This window comes from Thermobia domestica, chromosome 15 (assembly GCF_964235325.1).
Source record: "Thermobia domestica chromosome 15, izTheDome1.hap1.1, whole genome shotgun sequence".
Classification (NCBI taxonomy): Eukaryota; Metazoa; Arthropoda; class Insecta; order Zygentoma; family Lepismatidae; genus Thermobia; species Thermobia domestica.
This window is the reverse complement of record NC_137468.1, coordinates 135,031,070-135,057,773: the sequence shown is the minus strand read 5'-3', so window position 1 is coordinate 135,057,773 and position 26,704 is coordinate 135,031,070. Positions and strand designations below refer to the sequence as shown.

The window sequence follows — 26,704 nt, the reverse complement described above, 5'->3', positions numbered from 1 at the left end:
TATAAATTGATTACTATTAGAATTTTACATTCCAGCTTTCTTTCAAAAAATTAAATAAATTTATTAGCATAGATATTAAATACATTTATAAATATGTTATATTCAAAAAGAAAGTACGGTAAATTTATAACTATAGTGCGTTTAAAAATTTATTTCTTGTCACTTTTTATAGTTACACGTTTGTACATCATGGTGGAAAATGGTCTTCAAGTATGTAATTAAATAAAAGAAAAAGATCAGTATATGTTGTGTACTTAAATTTTGCAATTTTCTACTCACTATTGTTAAACTTTAGATTTCAAACAAAAATCTGGCTTAATCAACTGGCAGCAGAAGGGTGTAACATGGACATTCTGACGCTCGTGAACAGATACGACAAATGTTTAAGTGAAGGTGGTGATTATGTAGAGAAATGAACGAAACTTAAGGTAAGTAACTGAATTATTTTTATCAAATAAATATTGTGTTTTCCATTTTGTATAACAGTTTTTATTTTCTGGATGACCCTCGTACAACCCATTGTGCAAAAACTCCTCTAATTTTCATATCTTAGGTTTCTAAGATGAAATGAAGGACGGAATTAAATAGAGAGAAAATAAATTAGTTGCATGGAATTACATTTACACTTGTGTTCGAACAGTCTTCAGATTAGTTAAAGAAACGTCCCTTGAGTCGTTTCTCTTTAAGAAACTCCATCTGAGGAGAGAAAAGGAAGAATCATAGAACCATTAACGCGCTGAAGTGTCTTGTGAATTTACAGTGGATTATTTAGTCTTAGTCAGAGGGGAAACAGTTTAATTCTTGTTAGTATCACAAGAGAATTAGAAGAACGTCAATTCCCGTCTGAACTAAACAATTAAGAGGCTTCTACAGATCATTAAGGGGATTTACCACAAAGGAATGTAAGACCCTGAGGCACATCTAACAATGACTTAACACAAATATTCTAGACATTTAAAGATGCACTCGAAATACCAATATACAATGCCACCTTAAGTTTCTGTTATAATACTATCAAAGTGGTTTGTCACTTTATTACTTAGACGCTTGTATGAATTTAGTACAATGTAATTTGTTGTATTCATTATGTATATCTTACAAAATACGATTACTTGTTTTCTAAAACAAATTTAATACTGTATTACCAGAAATACTTCTAGTGGTGTTGCAGAATACTTACAAAACGCTAGCAATTTATTTAAATTATTTATTTTAAAACTAACTGACTTTTATAAAAGGCATGTTTTTTTCGTGTTTTTAAATTTATTATAAATTTACTTTAAAATTTATGTAAATTGTTTTAATTTTTATTCATAGCGTACTTTATGAAGAAAATATCGTTTTTAACAAATTTAAGTTTACAGGTAAACTTGAGAGGTTCCACTCAAAAACAAATCACAACACTGAAAGCAAACTAGCAAGTTGAGTGTATTAACTCCGAATCTAATACGATATTTTTACATTCTTGAGGCACAGGGCATCATAGATGCCATCATAGACAGACAAAACAAATGTACGTAATGTGATGCAACTATTAGTAATGCAACTGAGACAATAAATAGCGATTTAAGACAAATCAGCGACTGGTCTACGACTCACAGGTTAAAATTAAATACAACAAAATATCAGTGCATTCTAATTTGTTTCCCAAGAATTCTATCTTCCATTAGTACCTATCAGCTCCCAAATATAAAATTGTCCAATACTGTTATTCCATTCTCCACAACTATGTGACATTTGGGAGTCATACTAAATTAAAGTATCTCTTGGTCAGATCAAGTAAATTGAATTTACAAAAGAGCATTTGACGCCTTGCATACATTAAATCGCTGAGAAAGTTCTTACCAATATACAGGTATTTAAAGATCAAACTTGTAAGGGTTTTCGTGTTTCCACATCCTGACTACGGCGACTCAGCCTATCCTGATCTTCCAGATAATCAAAGCTCTTGCAAAGAGTGCAAAATGCTTGCGTTAGATTTATTTTAATTTAAATTACAGTAAATATCTAACACCATTTTATCTATCTATCTATCTATCTATCTATCTATCTATCTACCTATATATATATATATATATATATATATATATATATATATATATATATATATATATATATATATACACAGAGGGTTGATTAATTCGTGGGTCAATTTCATTTGTTCACTGTGCAAAACTGGTATGAGGTAAAGCCGTGCAATTTGGTGTAACTTTAGACGAAATACATAACTTTTGTTTCGCCATAGAAGCATGTCACTTGTACTAAAGATTAAAGAGATATAGGGTCAAAGGTCGAATTTCGATTTTTTTTCCTTATGGGACTGCAATGGTAAATTCTGAAAGAGCCTGAAAAAAACGTAAATCGAAGTGATACCAAAGAGAAAGTTGTATGGTATGATTCTACGTCGCAAGCCGACAAAATATGCGTCAATCAAGTGTCAAGGTCAGAGGTCACGTTCAGACCAAGGTCACCTTGAGAGCCCAATTGAATACACCGAAAACAACGCAATGTCCACATCAAATCATGTTAAACATCAAAATGAAGCAGCGGAACAAGCAAGGAATACTCAGTAGTAGTATGAGGTTAAAGGCCACAGGCAAATACAAGGTCAAAGGTCAACCAAAAATCAAATAATCGCTGGAAAAACAGGAGTTGTTGACCTCATACTACTATTGAGTGTTCCTTGCTTGTTCTGCTGCTTCATTTTGATGTTTAACATGATTTGATACGGACATTGCGTTGCTTTCAGTGTATTCAAATGGGTTCTCAAGGTGACCTATTACCTTGATCTGATCGTGACCTCTGAACGCGACGTAGAATCATACCATACAACTTTCTCTTTGGTATCACTTCGATTTACGTTTTTTTTTTTCAGGCTCTTTCAGAATTTACCATTGCAGTTCCATAAGGAAAAAACATCGAAATTTGACCTTTGACCCTATATCTCTTCAATCTTTAGTACAAGTGACATGCTTCTATGGCGAAACAAAACTTATGTCCTTCGTCTAAAGTTACACCAAATCGCACAGCTTTACCTCCTACCACTTTCGCACAGTAAACAAATGAAATTGACACACGAATTAATCAACCTCTCTCTCTCTCTCTCACTTTGATTTATTGACATATAACACAACAGGCACAGGCCTAATTACAGTGTTACATAGTAAATCGTTATACAGATTATATAGGTTAATAAAGCTATTGGTCATAATTACATTTGTCTTACAAAATTAATAGACTTCTTAAAACTACTTACATCCATTGCCAGTACATCCAGGTTGAAATTTTCTTTAACTAACCTGTTGTAGGTTGCACTAACTCTCCATATAGGAGATCTGCTTAAAACGTTTGTTTTCGCTGTCATACAAAAAAATGTATTTTTCGAAGCAGTGCGCAATTTAATAGATGGTACTTGGATACATATTTTTTCGTTAAGATCAGGACAGTCTATTTTGCCATGAAAGAGTTTGTGTAAAAACAATAAATCAATATTTCTTCTCCTGAGTTCTAATGTTTCAAAATTAAAATTTTCAACAAGGTTAATGTAGCTTTCAAATTTTGGATAGAATTTTGTTTTCTTAAGGGTAAGAAGCCTTAAAAACTTATTTTGAGTACGCTCAATCAAGAATGAGTATTTCTGTATATTGGGGTTCCATATATTACTACAATATTCTAATTTTGACCTGACGTATGCATAATACAGCACAATTAAAGTTTGATCATTTTGAAAATCTTTACTGACTCGATAAATATATCCAAGATTTTTGTAGGCTTCTTTGCAAATAGTTTCAATATGTTGAATAAAGGTTAATTTTGAGTCAAAAATAACTTCCAAATCCCTTATAAAATCAAGCTTTTTTAGTTTTTCCCCTAATATTGAATAATTATATTGAATATATTTTTCTTTTCTAGTGAATGTTAAATAACTGCATTTACGAACATTTAACTTAAATTTATTGTTTTTACACCAAATTTCAAGATTTTGTAAGTCACTCTGAAGTTCTAAACAGTCCTGAATTGTTTCAATTCTGTTGAATATTTTAAGGTCATCAGCAAAGAGTAGATTTTTAGAAAACTGAAAGCACTCGGAAAGATCATTTACCGCCAAAATGAAAAGTAGAGGTCCCAGATTCGAGCCTTGAGGGACTCCAGATGTTGCATGAAAGATTTGAGATTTATGATTACGATACAATACAGTTTGTTTACGATTTTGAAGGTAGGAAGCAAAATATTGCAGAGTTGATTTCGAGAAGTTAAAGGATGCCAATTTGTTTAAGAGAATGTCATCGTCAATGACTCTCTCTCTCTCTCTCTCTCTCTCTCTCTCTCTATATATATATATATATATATATATATATATATATATATATATATATATAGATAGATAGATAGATATAGATAGATAGATAGATATAAACTGTCAAAGTTGACTTTAGCAAAAAAAAAAAAAAGAAATCTACATTATCTTATCCTCTTGTACAAAATACTTACTACGTCAGAACTACTTCTTGGATTTTCGCAATAGAAGTACAAAATCACGAGATAATTTCTTACTTTCCATACCCAGTTATTTATATTCCATATCCTTCACAGTAAGTGCTATACGCCTGTGGAACAGTTTAGCATAATTAATGTAGAATGTTTCAAGAGTTGCTAAATTTTCAAACAAACTTGTAAATTCCCTTCTCTTAAGCAAAGATTGAGGTATGACTAGCACCTGAAACATCGTCTGGCCGGATTATCAATTTACCTATGAGTAGAGACAGACGCCTAATTAGTAATCCTTGTTAATTTTATGTTGTATATGCTATTTAGCTTATATTTCCACTACCGCTTTATGAAATACTTAATTCATGTTCCTCTGTGTTATTTTTATTTTGGATTGCATTATACCTACATAGACTCTATTTTGTTCTTTTTCCTCTTGAATTTTATTTCATTATATATTTTGTACTATTTAACTATTTTCTTTACAATACTTCTTTACTATATTCTTTCTTATGTAGTTGAAATTCTTTTATTTTGTAATTATTTATATTTTTGTGTATTAAGTTTTCTCTTGTTGTTTAAAGAAACAATGTATGCACAAGGTTAAATGGTCGAAAGCTACAGAGCCTTAACTTCGTCACGTGAAAGAGGTCAACAATAAATAAAATAAATAAATATTCCCAGCGACAACATTGATAGACAGATCTAATGCATTGAAAGTGACAGACTAAGTCCAAACTGCTGAGATTTCAAATCTGAATTTACTTATTTTTTCTTTTCTGTTTAAAACGTGACTAATATTATTAGGGAGTTCTAAACGTTTTGTAAGATCTAAGTAATCCAGATATTCCGCAAGATTGTACCAGATGATCAGTTGAATGATACATTCTCCACAATACACATCACACTTGACATCATACAACAAATAGAAATGTATGAAAAGAGCGTATTTCGAAAGTAAGCGAGTCAGATTCACTTCATCTTGATGATTATCACGTGGCGACGTTTGCCAATTATCCAAAATAGGTTTAATAGAATGAATCTATTGAACATGGCCCAATCCGCTTGCAGCGAGAGCGAATCTGTTAGAAATAATAGTTATCGCCTCCTACAAATCCCTATAAACAAACATAGTTTCTATCCAAACATGTCGTTAGAATGAGGGAAGGAAGAATTATTTCCGAAGGAACAAATTCATCCAAATGCACATAGATATCTTTAATTCATCGAAGACAGTCATTCGTTCTTTTCTATAGTATAATCTTTAACGTTATTGGATATCTGTCCAGCGTTAACAATTTATTAAATATATATATATATATATATATATATATATATATATATATATATATATATATATATATATATTAGTTGAAATGTAATAAGCCTCTTTTATAAATTTTTACTTTTTAATATCTGCTTTTATGCTAAAAAAAACTTAATTTCTTATCAATATTTGTCAAAAATCAAAATGTGGCAACACAGCACAGTCATAATGTGCGCTCATAGTATATTTTATATAAGCGTGCCATGAGCGCACGCCGTTACTCCTTTGTGCGTTAGTGGATTGCACCCATAATGTATCGTCGCAAAAGAAATGAACAAAAGAAGACGAAGGATAATATATAAAGCAGATAACTAGCGTAAGGATAACTGAGAGATTACTGCACTGAACGTAAAGTTATATTATAAGTACAGGGTATCCAATATACAATGCAACCCGGGACTTAGGATAGTACAACTTTTGATCGTGAAACGATACACTAATAATGGTTATACCAAAATGAAGCCTTGTTCATGTATATATTTTTAAACTAGGAAGCAACGATTGAAGTACACTAGGAATCACACAGGGTTGCCAGATGTAACTGAAGTTTTTTTTTTTTGCAAAACACGTAAATTGACTCATAACTCATACGTATGGATATTCTGTCGTTAATTTTCAGTTTATTTAGTTGGAGTAGTTTGGAAACTACGGAGCAGGAAAAAGAATTTTTCATTTCCACCGATAACTAATCGGATGGGGTCTCTGTAAGGCGGAACTAGGGAAATCGTAATTTTCATAAATTAACACTCTGAATTGGCAACACTGCTGATGTTTCGGTGCATCAAAAGGTGTGTTAAGGATCTGTCAACATTATGCAATTCCTGAAAACAACGAGAAAGAAACTTTTAAATTACCATGATAAAACTTTTACTTACATGCACCCAGCAACACTGCTATTCATTTCTATGGAGCTACTTAAAACAAGAGGTATACAAGAACAAATCTCGAACTATACAAGATCTGGAAACGAATATTTGCAGTGCTATTGAGAACATTATCAGTTGTACTCTTCGTAAAGTTGCTGCCAACATGATGAAACGTGTGAACCAGTTTTTGAATCAAAACAGGAGGCACTTCCAGAATCTGTTATAAAGCTGATAACTCATTTCGTGATAATAGCAGTGTTGCCGACTCATGTAAGTAAACGGTTTATAATAATAATTTCAAAGTTTGTTTTTGGGTTGTTTTCAGGAATTGCATAATGTAGACAGATCCTTAACGCACCTTTTGATGCACTGAAACGTCAGCAATGTTGCCAATTCAGAGTGTAAATTTATGAAAACTAAGACTTCTCTAGTCCCCCATTACAGAGGCTTCATCCGATTAGTTATCGGTGGAAATGAAATATTCTTTTCTCTGCTCCATAGTTTCCAAGCTACTTCAACAAAATAAACTGAAAACAAACGACAGAACATACGTATGAGTTATGAGTCAATTTACATGTTTTACAAAGAAATTAATTTACGCCTTCGATTATATCTGGCAACACTGCGTGGTTCCTAGTGTATTTCAATCGTTGCTTCCTAGTTTAAAAATATGTATATGAACAAGGCTTCATTTTGGTATAACCATTATTTGTGTATCGTTTCAGGTGCAAAAGTTGTACTATCCTAAACTCCGGGTTGCATTGCATATTGAACACCCTGTAGTAGTAGCAATAGTAGCATATTGTCATTAGTATTAGCATCAGCATTAGGTAATCTTTAATAGAGCATCTCAAGAGACTCTCAACAGTTTAAAATGAATTTCTGAACATAGAGTTGGGTTTACTTGGATTTATATCATTACATTTTTGATAATGCCTCATGATTATGCACCGAAAGAGTGATGGTGTTGAAAAGATGAGTGATACAGTTAGACTGAAGAAAGTGGGAGGAATCATGAGAAATTTGAGAAAACTTTAGGAGTTCTCCACAAAGCGCATTCTGTGTGGATTGAGATGGAACTAGGGACTGCAAGCACCGATAGTGAGTCTTTTCCAGTAAGCCGCTCTAGCCCCCGCATAACTACACTTTGATTGAAGTATGTGACCTAAGGAGATAGGGATTTTTTTTTCGCAAACTATAACGGCTACACCATTTAAAATGAGATTTTGAACCACTTTGAAATATATTGTCAAGTTGAATTTTAATATATTCACTTTGATTCACATACGCACTGTAAAGATCATTCTAATATATCTTTCATTTTTTCCTAAATTTATTTTTTCTATGCGAAGAACGGGCATTTCAGCTAGTAATAATATAAGTTAACAAAGCTTCAAAGCTGTAATGTTATTAACTATTTTAGTGAACATCTAATTCCATTTTGTAATTTAATAATATGTGTCTGTATGTATCTTTCGTGTTTTTATATTTCTTTTGATGAATTCATTATAAAATTATTTCTCTGTTTCTCAATGGATTTATTTTTGCACTGCTATATGCCCTTTGTTTTTTCTTTTTTTTTTTGCCACTTTGTGTTCCTTCAAAGGTGAAAAAGAGGGTTGCTTCACTCAAAATAATATTGTTATCGTTTGAAGTGAACGACTCAGTCAGAAAGCTGCGTTTGCTAGTTAATTTACACTTTTCTATGGGACACATCACTACATACTCGACAATACGTAGCTCCAAATTTATTTGTCTTAATTGAGTTGTAATTTTACAGTGACACCAAACCTTCCATTATTTTATTCTCATCGCAACATATTGTACGGTATAATTCCTGTATCAAGTATTTACGTTATGAAATATACGTTGTTGAGTTATATGCTACAGAATTAAAAAAACGTGCAAAATGTGAATTTGAATATATACGAGGAACATTCATTTAATATCCGGACATTTAACTTCAAAGTACAACGATACGTTGTATGTTGTATATTTACTACTTGTAAATTTTTGGGGCGTAGATTATTTTATATATGTACTAGATTGGTTATGCCATTCGAAGAAGAAAAAGAAAAATAAATATGTTAAATACAATTATATAAGATCGATAAAAAAGAAAGATGTTTATATGTTTGCATATGTTTTAAATAATATGACTTTGGATATGTGGTTGTCAGGGGCAACCAGAGTCATGATGTAAATAAATGGATGAATTGCAGCAGAGGAGTTATCGTTTTCTTAAAGCTCAATAATAATCATAAAGAACCAGATAATAGCAAATTTTATCGTCTTAAAAGAAACTATGGAAGATGAATTCCCATTATCTGCTCTAATTTAAAACGTAATCCCTTACCGCAACAGCAGATTTATTTACCTGATTACGAACTAATGGATTCTGACCACAGAATTCTATTGGCTTGTCTATGGACCATTAAAGAACTACCACTTCGTCATCCACGTGGAACTTATGTTCTCTCCTGGTATGGTTCTTCAGAGAGCCAAAAATTTGAAAATTACTAGGCAACGACTTTAGTATTAGTGTCTCAGTGCCTATCAATACAATTAATCTACAACTATAACAATTTTGACTGCTGTATGTAGCCTCGTGTTATCATGTTGGAGAATGACAGCGTTTATGGAGTATACTATACATTTTTTCTGTATGGATTTTCAAAACGTATTGGAAAGTAACTTGGAGTAGTACTTAGCTCATCTAATTTATCCCCTTTTCAAAAAAATCTACATAAACGATATTCTTATGATACTAAAATACGTTAATCATTAGTAGTACTGTGCGAATCTTCTTGTGAAATGCAGTATCGTAATGTGATGCTCAATTGAAGCCTGTAGCTAGGGGTGTCTAGGAGGGCCTTAGTCCTCTTGCGACTACTGTCAGCCCCCTGAAACTTTGTTTGTTTCATTTATAAAGTGGTTTCAAAACAACACCGACAAGGTTTGGGAGGTGATTCCTGATCCCAACTTAAGACAAAAAGTATAGACCAACCAGGGTGCACAACTGTTTCCTTTCAGTGTTAAAGGCTGCCGAGAATATGAAAGAGTGGACTTTAAAGGTCCATAGCTCCAATACTCTGGGACCTACCGTAGTCGGGTCAAGATTTCGCTTAGGAACTAATATGTGTCCTATCCAAAAATACATGTTTCAGAATCCTAAGGTACCCACGGAACAATTTTTATAGTTTGGCTACGGGCATTTAATTCGAAGTACTCAGCAACTACCTTTGTAAAAAATGTTTCGTGAATACCTTAGGATTCTGAAACATGGATATTTGAATAGGGCACATATGGAGTCTTCATCCGACTACGGTAGGTCCCATAGTTTTGGAGCTTTGGACCTTTAAACTTCATTTTTTCATGTTTTCGGCAGCCTATAACTCCTAAGGAAAGCATTTGTGCACCCAGGTTGGTCTATACTTTTTGTCTTATCTTGGTGTCAGGAATCACCTTGTAAACGTTGTCGGTGTTGATTTGAAACATCCTATATAGGAATGTAAAGTGAACTGAAGTTAGCCCCCACTCGTGCCGTGTGGACTTTGTGGTGGACAAATACCGTGCTCATGGGTTTTCTCGGGTTCTCATGTTTCCTCCCACTTTCTTCATTTCACTATTTCATTCATTACTCGTCATCACTGTCTCCTTTAGCCTAATCGGCATAACCGTGGGACGTAAAACTTCCCACGGTTTCGTTTCATTTTTGAAGTTAGCCCCCAATTTCTCTCTGCGCTCCCAGTTAAACATGCTCTTCTATGGTACCATTTAGATTGGAAATGTCTTACTTACTTTTGATCCTTTTCCACAAGCAAGACAGATGGAGTGGGTCATTTATTCTTTGTTTCAAATTTTTCCTCTAATGTGAGACGGGTGAAATATGTCTCGTTGTCAATGAGATCGTCAAATAAGTTTCATAATAATGCCGTAGTAGATCTACATACGTCACTCCACTAATACACACATACATACGTATATCATACAAAACTGACAAAATACACTGCATTGCTTCTTCCAAGAAATAAGTAAAAAGAAAAAGGATACAGGCCTATACTTAAGTATAAATTTTCCAAATCATACACACAAACTTAACTTCACCCACAGCACATATTAGCGTACTAATACAAAACAATAATGCAGCAGCGAACAATCAATTACACTATTATATGCTTTTAAGGAAATAGCTATTTTTAGAACGGAAGTATTGAAAAATGAAACTATACCTCACCTGGGGCCTCATTTCGTATCTGCCTTCGCCAAATTTAGGGATCCCAACGTTAAAAAAAATACGAGCAATTATAACTGTTATGCCAATAATCATTCATGTTATTATTCAGTTCAAAATCTCTTGTCGTCGCGAATTCTGTCGAGGAATTCGAAGCTTAAAATATATAAAACGATAATCAGGCCTGTTGCAAATCATGGTCGCCTACTCTGAAAGAAGAACATAGACTGAAAGTATTTGAGAACAAGATCCTGAGACGAATATTCGGACCCAAGAGGAACGGGAATGGGGAATGGCGAAAACTTCATAACGAGGAACTATTTGGTCTAGGATTTAATTCGTGCGGGTGGACAAGAGATGGCGAAACGAACGGAGCGTCCCACAGTTCCGTGTATCCACACATGTGTTGCAAACCCCTGTCATCGCGTATCGTTCGTAGTATAGGGCAGTGGATTAAAGCGTCAACAACACCAGTTTGTAGTTAAGTGAACATGGCGCAATTTGTGCCTGATAAAGTGTTTTTGCGGGGTGTCCTGCTGCATTACTTTAACATGCAGAAAGTGCGACTGAAAGTCATCGTATTTTGGTGGAAGTGTATGGTGACCATGCTCTAGCTGAGCGAACGTGTCAGAAGTGGTTTGCACGGTTTAGAAGTGGTGATTTCGGCTTGGCGGACCAAGAGCGAGCTGGACAGCCAAAAAATTTCAAGACGAACAATTGACAGGATTGCTCGAGCAGGATTCGTGTCAAACGCAGGAACAACTTGCAGCAGCATTAGGCGTTGATCAAACAACAGTCTCCAAACGCTTGAAAGCCATGGGAATGATTCAAAAGATGTCACTTTGGGTTCCACATGAATTGAAAGACAGAGACGTTGAAAGACGAAAAACCATTTGCGAATTGCTGCTTCAACGACAGAGCAGAAAGGGGTTTCTGCATCGAATTATTACGGGTGATGAGAAGTGGATCCATTACGAGAACCCTAAACGAAAAAAGGCCTGGGTGAAACCAGGTGAACCAGGTCCATCACAACCAAAACGAGATATTCACTGTGCAAAGGTTATGCTGTGCATATGGTGGGATATGAAAGGTGTGGTGTACTATGAGCTGCTGCAACCGGGTGAAACTATGAATGGAGAACGTTATCGACGACAATTAATGCGTTTGAAGCAAGCTCTGGCCAGAACACGACCAGAATGGGAGAACAGACATGATAAACTTATTGTTCAACATGATAACGCTCGCCCACATGTCGCAAAACCGGTCAAAACCTATTTAGAAAATGTCGGATGGGAAGTTTTACCCCACCCGCCGTATTCACCAGACGTTGCTCCTTCGGACTACTACTTGTTCGATTGCATGAACAACGATTTGATTGGACAGCGGTTTACTTCTTCAGAAGATATCGAAACATGGGTCTCTGACTGGATCGCTTCCAAGGATGAGGACTTCTTTCGCCACGGAATCCGTAAATTGCCTGACAGATGGGCGAAAGTGGTGGCTAGCGATGGACAATATTTTTCTTAAGGTATTTATGTATTTTGTGTTTGTACTACAGCTTCAATGTGTGCGTACCAACCGCACGAATTAATTCCTAGACCAAATACATAATTTGTACGGTTTACCAAACATTGTTAGGGTCATCAAGTCTAGAAGGCTTAGGTGGGCAGGTCATGTAGCTAGGATGGAAGAAAGTAAAAACGCTTTCAAAGTCTTGACTGGAAGACCAATCGGAAAACGACCATTAGGAAGACCTAGGCGCAGATGGGAAAACAATATTAAAATGGATCTCGCAGGGATAGGAATACAAAGTAGACACTGGATCCAGTTGGCTAAGGTTAGAAGCATTAAACCTTCAGGTTCCATAAGCCATAGAGTTAGTTAGTTAGTTATGCCAATAATCACAAATCAAAATGAGAATTTTGGATTACGGTAACGCAAACCAGTACGGAATAAGGTCTCTGGTGTATCAATACTATTCATAATAATTTACTTTTATTCTTCTTTTTTTTTAACAGATCTTCTTACTGAATGCAGCTGCTAAATTTTTCATAGTATTTATGTTTCATATTTTCTTACAAGATCATGTCTGTCGCTTTTATCTTCCCGAACACCGGAAAGACTACATTGTAAACAATTACGGTCACATTTACTGCTGGCAACCGATTACCCTAAAATTTATGGTATTAGTGTTAAACTTATGGTAATAGGGCATAAATACGGCCTTTTTTATGACCGTATTTAATTTTACAGTAATTAACCAACTTTTTTAGGGTAATACCATAAATTTTATTTAGTAATTAGTTGGCATCCAGAATTGACGACAATCGGTCAGTAAATTTGACCGTATAATTTTTACAGTGTAATCTTAGTCAATTTCGTCAGCATTCGTATACTTTCGTTGCATCCTCTCGAATCTGTGCAGGGCCTATTGCTTAAATGGGTGAGAAAACATAATCAAATTAGTATATAAAAGAAGACAGTTTAGCATAAACGTTGTTCCTTCGTTTAAGACAGCTGGCTAACATTGATAGCTACCTGATAGCAACAATGATAAGAAAGACGTTATCGCTGAGAAAAGGAAATAGGATATTCAGCATTTGAAAATGGAAAGGTTGAATTTAGAGAAATTATAGAGGGGCCAGGCAAGTGGGGAATACATGATTGAAGTGTTAAATAGATTTTGTGGTTTAGAAAATTCGTTATATATTAGTGTTGAGGATACTTCGTATAAAATTAGGGAGAACATCAACATTTCAACAAAATAAAAATTGCGGCACGCGAAAATATATAGGAACAAACCACTGTTTGACCAGAAATGTATTAAACTATCAGAAAAGGGAAAATGGGGGAAACTCATTTGCTACAAAATCCAAGGGACATGATCGCACAAAATTTCGTTGACATCAGACAGGACACTTCAAAAACTTTTAGAACAAAGAAATGCATTTTTTTTCAAATTTAAAATTATTGGACTTTAAGATAATGGTACGAACAAAAACATCCGGTACATGTATAAAGGTATCCACGAATTTAAGAAAGGATATCAAGTATATACCTTGCGCTTATATATCAAAGAAAGTCGAGGGAACAATTATGATGTATAGTTTGAATAGATGGAAAGATTTCTTTGACAAGTTACTTATCACGTAGCCAAAAAGTAATATTTGTAGACAAAGTGAAATGCACAAAGCAGAATCATATATTCTAGAGTCTAACCAAACAGAAGTACAAATCCTATTAAAAAATTAAAGAAACACAGATCTCCAGATGTAGATGAAATTTCGACTTATTTGATTTTAGCAAGAAGGGAAAAATTGTAAAGTGAGAAACACAATTTCATTCTTTTCATTTGGAACAAGGAGGAATTACCACAAGAGTGGAAATCAATCACTGTTTCAATTCACAAGATAGGCGACAAAACTGATTGTAATAATTATTGTAGTATCTCTCTTTTGTCAACATAATATAAAATCCTCTCAAACATTATATTACAAGATTAACGCTATACGCAGATGAAGTTGTTGAAAGTTATCAGTGCGTATTTAAGCGAAATCGATCAACTATCGACCAGATATTTATCGTGCGACAGATTTTCAAAAAGAAATAGGAATACAATACCCCGGTACCTCGATTATTTATTGATTTTAGGAAGTCCTACGACTCAGGAGGGAAATATCATACAACATTCTTCCAAAATTAGAAATACCGAAAAAGCTAGTTAGAATAATTAAGATGTGTTTAAGTGAATCCCTAAGCAGAGGCCGAGTCGAAAAATGCTTGTCCACGAGCCTTCGCGTCGAAAATGAACTGAAACAAGGAGACGCATTGTCACCATCATTATTCAATTTTGTTCTAAAGTACGTTAGAAGTGAATCAAAGACAGCAACCAAAGTCAAGAGATAAATGGTACTTATTGGGTTATGGTGTATGCTGATTATGTGAATTTGACACACAACCTTATGAGAGCAATAGAAAGAAACGCAGAGATTTTATTAAACACCTGCAGGAATATAGGTTTAGAAGTAAATGCAAAGAAAACCAGATGCATGGAAATTCGCCATAATACTGCACATTATGGATACATTAAAATATCAAATACGTTAGACAAAATTGATACTTTCAAATATCTAGAATCAATATTAGTGGAGAAAATTGAGATGCACAAAGAAATTAAATGTCGACTGAAAGCGTGGAATTCGTGTTATTATTCAGATCAAAATCTTTCTACTTTCGAATTCTTTTGAAGAATTTGAAACTCCAAATATATAAAAACTTAAAATATATAATTGTCCTCTTGTGCTGTATGATTGGAAAACATGGTCACTTACTTTGAGGGAAGAACGCAAATTGAAAATATTTGAAAATTAAATCTTAAGGCGAACATTCGGACCCAAGAATTACGAGAATGGGGAGTCCCATAATGAGAAACCGCATAATTTATACAATTTACCAAACATTGTTAGGTTCATCAAGTCTAGAAGGCTCAGGTGGGCAGATCATATAGTAGAATAGAAGAAAATAGGAATGGTTTCAAAAGCTTACCTGGAAACTCAATCGGAAAAAGATCATTTGGAAGACGGAGGCGCAGATTGGAGGAAAATATTAAGATAAATCTCGCAGAAATATTAAGTATACAATGTAAAAACTAGATCCAATTAGCTAAGGATAGTGGAGAGGTTATGTGAATACGGCATTGAGTTTCCGGGTTCCATAGGCCATAGAGTTTGTTTGTTTGTTTGTAAAAAAAGACTTGAAATACTGTAATTTTTAAATTATGACTACACAAAGGAAATTTTAAGTCATGGGTCATTTATGCTGCACAATCGTGCATAAATCGTCGTGAATCTTTATTTCTTAATCTTTGGAAGTGATTTTAACTTGTCATATTTGATTGGCTGGATTGGGAATTAGCATCCCGTTTAAGATCGAGGCTAAATGAAACGTGAAATTATAGCTTCACATGGGATCCAAACCATATGAGCTCCTGTTGGGAACCGAACCCGAGTCTTTCGTACAAACTTGTCATATTTCTGTGTACTGTATCTTACATTACACACACACATTACCAGACGGAGGCGCGTATATCTTACATTTTAAGTGAAATAAACATGTCTTTTCGGTATTGAAATAGTGTTCAGTTAAAATACAAATGACCAACCATCTTTAAAGTAATTTTTCTAAACAATATAACAAATTTCTTTTGTCTCTCATGACCTCAGATCAGATGTACATTATTCCAGCATAGTAAAGAAAGCTGTCCCAGCCAATGGTCAGTGGTGTTTTTTTGTTTATAGATGCAAAGAAAGTTACTTCTAGACAGCCTTAAACAGAGCACGATCTTTTAACACTTTACTAAAATAGGATTCCCATCTATTTTTTCTATTCTAAAAATGAGTTTCTAATGTCTTACAATGAAAATGATTCAATTTTAAAGCTTCTCTATTAAAATTCGTTTTATATGTTGAGGCAGTAGCTCTAACTATAAATATTCTAAATTCTTATTACATTTACATATAGAACACGTAGTTTGTTAACGAGAAAAGAAAAACTTGTTTGAATTTTGCGTCATGATTTTGATTTAATTCAGGAAAAAATCCTAAGGGGATTTAATTACAAAACGGAAGTCAGAGAGACACATGCTGTCTTCTACACAAAGCCAGAGCATTGCTTATCATTTACTGAAAACATTTCCGTATATATATATATATATATATATATATATGTTCCTACTCAGTCCTTTTCTGAAAAATCTTTATAATGAGAAAGACAGTAATGCTCTATTTTGTATAGATATATTATCTTACGAAGCTTTTGTTTTCTATGAGAGCCATGTTATCTTTCAGTAATTTCAGACATAATACATGGAAATATTTTAGATTTAGCAATAAAACTTAAAATGACTTTGACTACTTTCTCTTTGAAACTACCCTTCAATCTCTCACACCAACATGCTTAGTGCAATCTACTATCTAGGAAGACAGAATAGACTACCACCTGGGAGTTTTCAAACGTGTATTGGAAGTCTAATAACACAGGGTGGTTCAAACGTCTAGAACGAATACTGTAAGTGGATGGATGATCAAGTATGCGTATGTCGATCGGACGAACAGAGAAATTGTCATTGTAAATAGGAACTTTTTTTTCAGACCGACTTTGTTACCATCTTAAAAGGCCTCATATTCAAACTAAGTTCAGGAAGGAAGGAGTATATGTATTGAAAGTAGAACAATATCAGAATAAACGGAAATCTTCCCTGTGGTAACGATGTGATTGATAATCTAGATTATCTCCTTTACTGCAGGTGCAGTATCGAAAAATCAAACCTATCAGAAGCCAGCGGTGTAGTTGGTACCGATGTTTGCTTCTGTTACAGATGTAATAACGTAAGTTAATTTGAAATTAACGATGTAGAAGCGAATAATCAAAGTTAAGAGCGATGAGTCACTGTTATTGCCGAAGATCTTCCATCTACTATTTAATATTTTACAGTGCTGCTGTCATGCAGCTGCAGAAGTTCCAAGAGACCAGTTTCGTTGGCGACAAACATCATGTAGCGTGATCATTGACATCAACTGATGGACAACAATGGCAGTCGATCTAAGTCCACAACGCAGCACCCGTCGGCAAACCGCCAAACTCTCCTCCGTGGAACCTCCATGATGTAATTTCTGTCAGCAATATAAATAGTAATCATACAAGCTGAAGATGATATAATCTCACGGAGGATGGTCTCGATCGGCAGATCCAGTTTGCAAAACACATCAAGAATATACTTTGGTATGACACTGATCTACTTATGAAAGTCTTTCTTTGACGATTTTTTTTTTTTTTTTTTTTTTGCATCCATGATTAGGTAAAGAAGCAAAACCTATGGTACTGCTAGGACACGAACTATCATTGGCTTAAACCCTCTAATTCAGTGAAACATAATTCCTCTTGTGTTGTGGTGGTATAGTTCACAGGGTTCATTGCACCGTTATTTATTGTGGGTATTCTCAATGACCAAGAATATCTGGAGCTATTGGACAAGTCTATTATGCAAGCATTGCATTTGTGAAATGGTTCACTTCCCCAACATTTTCAGCAGAATAGTAGCACGCCCACTATGCAAACATAACGCGGAACACCTGAATATACAGTTCTCTGGAACGTGAATAGATTGTCGGGGCGAATTGAGTATCCACTACGTTCTCCTTATCTCACACCATTGAACCTCTACTTGTGGGGTAGTCACTTATTCTGTGAAAATCCGGAATATTCATCATCTGCAGGGGCGCATTCACTAGACATGTGACAACATTCGACCTGACGTTCTCCTTCGGGTATATATCGGACTCGAAAAAGTCCAGGCCACTGGCGTTGACTCGCGATGAGAACATTTTAAGCAAACGAGGCAAGAGTTTTTATCTCCAAGTTTTCTTGTAGAAATCTCAAAACATTAGTCACACTGTTGTCTTCAGGTAAGATCTAATATACCATCCTTTTCCTGAACATTTGCTGATGTCAATTGCTATACTGCATACACATCCAGTTTTAAAAAGTGGATGGATTCTATCTGGCGACCAACATGGTCGTGCAGCCAGAAAATTTGCTTCTATCCACAATGATCATTTTGGTTTTTGAGGAGCTTTTTTATTTTTTTTATTTTTTACAAGGAAACATTTCCATCTCCATTTTATTATTATTTTGCTAAAATGACTTTTAACGGTTTCTGAATCTATAAGAACTCTTTCGGATTAGGATTTATTAGGTGATAGGATTTATGCAAGCAGGAAGTTTTTTGGTATAAATCATAATGTAAAGTTAGTCTTGTTTACAGAAAAGGGAATATATCTACCTAAGTTATTCACTTCTATTATCAATTTTGGAACATTCTATTCCAAAGATTGAGAAACATTTAAAATTCAATTTCTCAAACAACTAGAGATAGGAATATTCCCTTTTGAAAATGAGCTCTTCATTTGTTTGTTCATCATATGGTTACACCATACACTTACAGCATCTGTTCCAGAATTTTGGATCATCCGTTACAGTAGGTTGACTATTGATTATTAATACGATAACATCAATACTACTGTTTCCGGATGGCCCTCCATTTAACACATCCTTTGTCAGCGACGACCGTTAGTAATGACTTTTTTTTTTTTTTTTAAATATTGCTGCTTATTGTTTGTGAAGCCTAGTGAAATTATACCAGTCTTAGGTTTCACACTAGGCTTCATGTCGAATTGTAATTCAATATGCAGTTTTTCTTGTACAAGGTGGGATCAGAAAGCACGGTTAATGTAGTTCCACAGAACCATCCATTGATATTGTATCCATTTCAAATAGTAAGCCCAGTAGCCTAAACCTTTGGTACAGTCTGTGTCGATTTTGAACGAGTTGTGACATGTTAGTTGGTTTCCAGAGGCAGAAGAGTGAGGACAAGTTAAGTATCTGTCACGCGTCAACATTTAGTTTGTTCTAAGCTGCAGAAAAGTGCCAAAGAAGCTCATGAAATGTCAAGTAGTATGAGCGATTCCAAAGCGACAAGGAGTTGGCTGAAAACGAGCAACATCGAGACGTCAAAAACATATGAAAACGTTCAAAAAGTGACACAAATAATTTATTCAAACGGGCGAATGACTATTTGAGAGCAGGGTTCGTAGTTTAAGGTAAATTTCCCTAATTTAGGGAAATTTCGTAGGTAAATTTATCAAAAAGGGAATTTTTCAATAAAACATTGAAAATGCAGGGAAATTCTCGATCTGATTGATTGACCAATCAGAAACAACCCAATAAAATTGCAATAGTTTTTTGTTGTTTGCTTGTGTGTGTGTGTGTGTCTGTATTTGTTTGTGTGTGATCAAAGTAGCGTAATTGCACCCATTGTTGGTTGGGTATACTTCCAGGTGGGGACACTCGGTCGAAAAAATGTAAAAAAGCCATCCTGAATAAGGTTTTTAAAAATGTCAGGGTGGTACCTAACTTATAGGTCTCAGGCAAGGGCAAGGCTCTAGAGATTTCGGCGCCCGGGGCGAAGTAGAATTCGGCGCCCCTTACACTCACCTTACCAATAATTATGATATATATATATATATATATATATATATATATATATATATATATATATATATATATATATATATATCAGAAAAGCAGGTTTTGTTGTTATGGTACACTGAATTTTTATTAATCTTCTTGGAAGACCATTGCAGGAACCAAAAACGATCATTATGTATCCTTTTTCAAGAAGAGTCTTATTTTGGACTTTTTGTTAAACTTGACAAAACTATCTTTGGTTGTATACAGATTCACTAGGAGAACAGTTATGAAGAGTTACTACTATTTACAACGTTTCATACTATCGATAAGAAATGAAATTTTAATACACTAGCAGCGTTCACCCCGCTTCGCTGCGGTCACCCCGGAACGCAATAAACTTTGTTACTTAGATAATTTTTACTTTTTCGCTTTCAAGTGATATGATAAAAACCATAGAAGATTGCAGTAAATGTTAACATTATATCGCCTGTCATTTATGTTAACCCGCCCCGCTTCGCTGCGGTCACCCCCGAACGCAATAAACTTTGTTACTTAGATAATTTTTACTTTTTCGCTTTCAAGTGATATGATAAAAACCATTATAACGCCTGTCATTTATGTTAACCCGCCGAGTGACACGGTCATGCGGGTTGCATATACATACGTTTATTTTTATACCTATGATGAACTAACAAAGGAGGACACCTGAATGGTCAATTATCTCAAGACACTGGTAATTGAAAATTAAAGTGATATGATAAAAACCATCTAGGGTCCAAATCCTAATAACCCCCCAAAAATAAAAGAAATTGGTTCAGCCGTATTAGCGTGATGAGCGGACAAAGGATTTGTACGTTCTCTTTTATATATATAGATTAAAAACTATGTGCTTTTAAATTGTTCGAAATGGGTGACAGTATCAATTTCCAGTAATAAATGTAAAATTTTAAATTTTATTCTCTATGTGACCACATCAATAGCATTTTAATTTCGATCTTTTTACGGTAAGAAATATTTTGAAAATGTAATGGAAATTCAGAAGGAGCCTTCTTTGTGAATTTCTAAGTATTGATCGATGGTGGTGAACAATATGTTGAATTTTTGTACTTAAAATCCAAAATATACTTTGGCTACTACATATGTCTGAAATTATAGTAATTACTTAATTTCTTAATGAATGAAAGTTCCGAATTTAAGATACTTTTTATTAATTAACATATTAAAATACACTAACACGTACATATATAAAGAGTGTGTGTACTTATGTTTTGTATGTACGTAGATAGATAAAAACATCACACAACTAGACACGTATGCACAAAATAATATGCTGGCGATACAAAAAGTTGATGAAAAAATGACCCTAATAAATTCCTCCAAATTGGAAGCATTTGATATGTCAACGAAATTTAAAAATAAATCATTGGTAGTGATAAGTGTCGGCAAAAGTCGAACTTCGTTGGGCTAAGTTCTGATCCCTTAAGCCCCTATTCTATTGAAGTTCGAAAATGTTATTGTTCCCCTCGTTTACCTTTTTTTTTTTTAGATATTCCCATGCAAACAGCAGTTTGAATGTGTCTCTTCACTCTTCTCACTTTCATACCTTCATTCTCACCGTCGCACAGTGGGACCAAACTAGGCAATTCTTAGCAAAAACTCGAAGAATGAAGTAAAAGATTGACTCGATATAATTTGTTGTAATGAAACCTTAATAGTGTACACATAAGATAGTATGCAGGAAAAGAAGTGATAGCAGTTTACAATGAACTCATGGGACGTGTAAATTTGGTTATCCGCCGAAGTCGAAGAGGCGCTGCTTAGTGACAGAAAATAGGAAATTGATTTTGAATGCGACTATTCCTCCATTACGTGTAGATATTCAGTGGCTGGTAAACATGGTGACACAACCGACATGTATGTATCGTTTTATATCATATATTTAGAATGTTGATGTGGTGCGTAGTCAATAATCATATTTGGAATGATGCTAATATCATTATCATATTCCTATGATAATCCCCTACTTAATATCATATTTGGAAAATGCTGTGGTACTGAAAGCATATAAACTATGGTCAAACGATAGAATGGCATTTTAGTAGAAAATATGGCATAATATGTCTGTGAGTTTTTAATATGCCCGTAGCGAAAACATTGTTCTTACTGTATGCAAAGAGTAAACCTGCACATATTTGCACTTTTTGGAAAAATAGCGCATGAAAATGTTTGAGGAAAACCGCCTTCTGGATGCAATGCTGCTTTTGAATTGATTTGGGATGAATGTGAGAATAAGTGTTAGGTTATTAGACGTGTGTTCCACATGTACGCAGTGACAAGGTTGAATATAGGTCGATTCTGGTAATTTAGCCCCCAGGCCTCGTTGGGGCTTCGTCCCCAGGACCCATCTTGATTCCAACATCTAGTCATATTTCTCTGGCATTCACCAACAGAACTAAACTCTAGTCAAACATATTTGATTAATGGTGGCGACATTTTGAAACGCCAATGTTTGCTAAACAATCTATGGACCATAAGGTAGAACCATATTGAAAATGGTATTGATCAATTCAGTATTTTTATTTTTTATTTTATTTATTTATTTATTTTATTTTATTTTTTATTTTCTGTGACGCGTGCACAGAAGTGTTCCAATCAAGCCCTGAAATGAGCTCACGTAATGCACGATGCAATATATGAAACAACCTGAACAGGTTACTGATGTTTGTAAATCATATATTTAATATATCTGATAATATATTCATATCGAGAACTTGTAATGAGATAATTTTTATGCATTGAAGCGTCCTTGCATCCTCATTGTCATAACGAATCCTCCACAACTTTGAAATAATTTTGAGGAGCAAGAACGTTTCTTCAATTTTATTACTCTTCAATTGTAAAATGAATAAGTACACTTTTTCCTTTCATGCGTAAGAATGTAAGCCAATCATAAATTGGCAAATCAAAGCATATTGCCCATGCGTTTCTTTATGCCAATCATATAATCTGTTATATAATTTAGGCGCGAATATAAGGAATATTTCCTTTTATGATGTAAAACTCTATGTTTTTGATTAAATAATGTCGAAATAATATTATTGTAGCAACTGCACACACTGAACTAATTGGTTTTCTTTCAGTGTTCTGCTTCATATTGCAAATTCTTATTTTTGTCAAGAATTCAGTGCTTTGGCCCCACTGTGTTTCGTAATTAATCCGATTGGGTAGAAAAACGTTTCGAACTGAGCAACCTCATCACTGTCAAAACACCGAACACGACTTTGCTCGTTTCGGATTTTGCAAATGCTCCTGCGTACACTATAAGTCATTACTAGACTTCGGATTTTAAGGCAAATGCCTATTTTGTTCCCTTTATAGGAAGTAAAAAATACTTCGGATCTTTACGAATCATGAGGAATTAAGCCTATTAAAACACTTTATAAGTGCCCTAAAAATGCCTAAAATGGAGTTTAGCGCCTATTTTGGCCGTTTTGGCCTAAAAATGCCTAAAACTGCAAAAAATACAAAATTCCTGTATTTTTTAAATAAACTTTTTTTTTAGTGTTGAGTGAAATTTAATTGACAAATCTGAAGGCAGAGTGAGTGTGTTTGTCGAGGCTAATTTTAGTCTAACTCGTATGAAGAAGTGAAACGCAGAGGGTGGTTGTATGTAAAAAATTGTTTCTAAAAGTTGAGCTATTTCTGCTCAAGGTCAAGCCCATTTGTGAAAGACAAAGACAAACCATCCCTTTGCATCCTGCAGACACTGTACTGAAAGATCTCTATCTCTTTCTGTCTGTCTCTCTTTCCCCAGGGGCAAAACCAAAGCTATTGCTAAGTGCATATCGCAGTAACCAATATTCCCCTCCCTGCCGTTCTGCATTCTTGGAACTATTCCACCTTTTCTCTTCTGTAGCGGCTCACTTCAGCTCTTCTGTGATCCGTTCAGCTCTCTGGAATTTGGACAATAGTTTACACACACACATTCACAAATCAACACACAGCTCTATTGAAGCAAGAATCTCTTCGGGTCTTCGCTTTCAATATTTGGGAAAAACCAAAGTCCACGAACAGAAACGATTCATGAAGTGACGCGGTTCAGTTGACTGGAGTATCCATCCATGTATCATTTTCGGGTCAGTGCAGTGATTTATCTTAAACACGTAGTTCAAGAACGATACATCGTCTCTACAACGCATGAACAATTGGACTCAACGGCTTACAGCCCAGTCACAGATCTTGAGGATTCTTAAAAAGAAGTTTTGTATCATACGCAACAATGCCAAAGGAGAAGTCTTCAAAAAGTACCTTGATTCGCCAGTGGTTGCAAGAATTTCCAGATCTAACATACGATGGAAGAATAATCTTTTGTCCATTGTGCAGCAAGCAGGTAAGAAAAGCTATTTTTATTTACAGAATTTATAAATTTAATTAAATCAATTGTACACCCCCCCCTCCTTGTTTCTGTATAGCTAGCTAAAGTAAAACCTTTATCAATGGGAGGTTAACTATTTTAAGAGACAACGTTACTGAGCTGCTGAACTCGTGAAAATCTAATTTACATGGAATTTAGATCAGTTAAGAAAAAACATAAAAATAATCCTGTAACACAGGAAAATCTTTAAAATGTAAAGACTTCTAGCAGCCTGCTTAAATGAAATATATGAACGATGGTTTTGAAAGTGCTAATGGAAGAAAGTGTCTAGACTTACACATTCAACAGTTTTAGGGATTCTCGGGGATCTTGAGAAAAGCGGACATGGCATTCTCGGTTCTTTCCGAAGGACTCCCCCCCCCCCGAAAAAAAGCGGTAAAGGTTAAAAACAATGTAAGTTAAAGTTGACATATTGTGTCAGTAACTCCAAAAGGGGTCCTCTTTTCGGAGAAAAATGTTTAATGCCAGCAATTACTCGACAGTTTCAGGAGCTTAAGAAAACATATTTTTGCTATCTCGTTTTTCAAAAGAAAAAAAAAAAATACGAAAGAAGTTAAGAAAGGCGGGATTCAATTTTTTTTAAATGCCAACAGTTCCAAAAGTTTGAAAGAAGAAATGTGCAATGCCAATATTGATTATCTTTAAAAAGTTAAGGAAACTGGATATATCCTTTCATCCCGAAAATATCTAAAAACGAGGATTTCAGTTTGAAAGAAAAACTAGAAATGTCAATATCTTGAAAAGCATAAAAGATAGGAAAAATGTTTAAAGGCCATTTTTTTTTTTTTTTTTTTTGTTATTTTTCTCGAAAAAGAAAGAAAAGATCTGTTAATAGTTAAATAACGGCGTTTGAGGTTCATAGATTGTCTCAGAACTTGTTTTACGAAGCAGAAACTTGTTTGTCTCTTTGTTTTTTTATTTATCAATTTTGCTCGAGGTGCTACTGTCTATTGTCTTAAGATGCTATTGATTTCCATCCATAGTTACAGACAAATAAATTCCACACAGGGGCAAGAAAAGAACAGTCTGACACTCGTCTAACAAGAATTACAATTGCGGATAATTTTATTTTAGGACAGATCTTAAGAAAGGAAGAATTTGTCTCTGATGTTCTCTCCCCAAAGCCAAAAAAAAAAAAAAAAAGGAATTCTAATCGATTGCTCTCTCTCTCTCTCTCTCCTGATGAAGAATATCCATACACCTTTTGTCGCAGGGCCGCAAGAGACAACTAATTTCCAAAAAAAAAAAAATTAAAAAACGCCAATTTTATTTATTGTATCATGCTGATGTTCACGCTCAACTAAGGCATTGCTAATACTTTATTTTCGTTCTAACTTTGGTTTCTGTCAGTTGATAGTTGCAAAAATTTTGAATTTTTGAAATTTTAAAACGGCCCTTATTTTAAATTTTTGACAGGTCACTGATTTTCACACTGAAACATTTTAATCATATTTTGGGGAAAATTTGGTTCAAATCAGTTAAAAATTTTGTAAATTACAGTTTTAAAGAAAATTTTAAAGGGACGATATTTTGAAATTTTTCATGCAATTATTTTGGCATCCAAATCTCAAACAAAATATTGCCAAATTATGTTTTAATTTTTGCCAAGTTGGAGTGTGTCAGCATTCGAAATTAAATAAAATATAGTGCTTAAAATTAAATTAGTTACAGTGCTTAAAATTAAATATTATTTCTCAGATATTGATATACAATTTTATTGCTTCTGTCTGTAAATTGGGGATTATTCTGAAGTAAAATGCTCATCGATTAGTCTTTTATTTGATCTGTTCTGATTCGAAATGGGACTGGGGTATATTGGTCTTTAACGAGGTAGACCAACAAGTTTGCCTTTTTGTCAACTTTAAATCAATAATGTAACGTTCACCGATTAAAAAAAAAAAAAAAAAGCACATTACGACCAGAAAGGCAAGCAAACAGTGATGGTAGTTGTCGCAATTAGTGCTCTCAATCGGGTCAGTTCGGGTCGACTTTTGGTTGGACACCCTCGAGTAACGGGTCGGGTCAGGTCAGCCTAACTCGGGTCACGGGTCGGGTAGCGTTAGACCAACTCAGTTCACCGGTCGAGTCGGGTCACCCGAGATAGTTTGACCCGACCCGACTGGTGAACTGAGTTGGTCTAACGATACCAGACTCGTGACCCGAGTTAGGCTGACCTGACCCGACCCGTTACTGAGGGTGTCCAACAATAAGCTGACCCGAACTGACCCGTTTGAAAATACTAGTCGCAATGTACACGAAGAAAATTAGAGAATTTGAAACCGAAATTAAAGTTAAAACGCCACCATCTTCACTAGTTTTGTAAGAAG

General features: G+C 34.5%; 1 protein-coding gene and 1 long non-coding RNA gene across 2 annotated transcripts in view; one reads left to right on the top strand and one right to left on the bottom strand.

Annotated features, from left to right (window-relative positions):
* Positions 1–26,704, bottom strand: part of Proc (Proctolin) — a 326,245-nt gene that overhangs the window by 144,646 nt on the left and 154,895 nt on the right. The window lies entirely within an intron of this gene.
* The window catches only part of LOC145671905 (uncharacterized), a 67,992-nt gene that overhangs the window by 31,996 nt on the left and 9,292 nt on the right, over positions 1–26,704 (top strand). Inside the window, exon 2 of the long non-coding RNA XR_014128571.1 lies at positions 296–428. This is a non-coding gene — a long non-coding RNA (uncharacterized LOC145671905). The remainder of the gene's footprint in view (positions 1–295; positions 429–26,704) is intronic.